Below are 1,313 nucleotides of genomic sequence, written 5' to 3' on the forward strand. Positions count from 1 at the left end.
GCATTCCTTCCCTCTGGAAGGTGCAGAGGTGAAAGCGCCATCTTGAAATCAAAGACCGTGAGCCCTTACTAGACCCAAAAGCTACTGGTGCCTTGATCTTGGACTTCCCAGCCTCCAGAACTGTGAGAAATACATTTCTCACAATTACTAAGGCTCAAGTACTCTGTTATGGCAAGAGAAAGAGAACGAGATGCATCCCAAAGGCTGGTAAGCAGCTTTGCGCAGTGGCAGTATCGTAGCCAATGAGGTTTATCCGAGGCATAATTACTGCTAATTGAATACTTTTCCCAAAGGCTGGCAAGCTCAAAACAAAGGAAGAGTCTGTCTTTCAGTTCAAAGGCCATCAGGTGGAGTAATTTTCTTTAACTCTACCCTTTTATTCTTTTCGGAATTCACATTTTTTTTGTCATTACTGCCATAACATTCTTGGCAAAATATAAAGGTGATCGTGTTAAAAATGTTTAATGACTTTTTATTGTTTAAAGGACAATAAATCACATCCTTTGGACAGCTTAAAGCCCCCCTTAAATGGTCTGGTCCTCTGCAATCTCTACATTAATCTCACTCAAGCAATTGACCCATCTAGCCATCTTTCAGTTCTAGAATTTTCCATGCAGTTCTACAGCTGAGCTCTGGACACAGGTGGGTTCCACTGCTTGGAGTACTTCAGCATTTCCATCATTTTACAGGATTAATAGTTCTTCCCCCTCTTCATGTCAGTGCACCAACCACTACTTCAAACTTTCACTCTTAATTTAGGTCAAGTTTCCTGCTATTCATTTCCCTACTTCTATGCTCTTTCTTTTCTGCATCCCATCACTTCAGTTTCATGTTTCTGGACAACTGTTTTATTTAGTAGCATTTAGTTATCTTTGTATTCACAAAAGAAAACATTTTATCATGGAAATTTTCAAACGTACACAAAGCAGAAAATATTATGAATCTCTGTTTCTTTCTCCTTGCTTTAACTATTAACACCATATGGATCACTACGCCTTTGCATCTTTATACTGTCCCAATTCTTAACCAAATATTACATTTTATCCTTAAATATCTTACTCTGTATCTCTAAAATATAAGGACACTTTCTTTTAAAAGCTACCCAAAATATTTCACATTGTCACATTTCTAAAAACTAGTAAATGTCTTAAAATTATCAGTCATTCTGTGATTGTTCAAAAATTGTATAATATTTAAATTTAAGTCCGGCTTCCCTCAGTCATCAAAATGCATGCCACATATTAGATCTCAAATAAATATTGCTGAATAAATGACAATGAGTGAATTGTTAGTAAATATACGTGAACTGAACT

The 1,313-nt window shown here is 36.5% G+C and overlaps 1 pseudogene; it reads left to right on the plus strand.

The window, feature by feature from the left end:
• Positions 1 to 213: 213 nt before the first annotated feature.
• On the plus strand, positions 214 to 296 carry LOC147829325 (U4 spliceosomal RNA; annotated as a pseudogene).
• Positions 297 to 1,313: the final 1,017 nt, after the last annotated feature.

Source organism: Heterocephalus glaber, unplaced genomic scaffold (genome assembly GCF_053883595.1).
Source record: "Heterocephalus glaber isolate CG9 unplaced genomic scaffold, H.glaber_assembly_v1.0 deba00000621, whole genome shotgun sequence".
NCBI lineage: Eukaryota > Metazoa > Chordata > Mammalia > Rodentia > Bathyergidae > Heterocephalus > Heterocephalus glaber.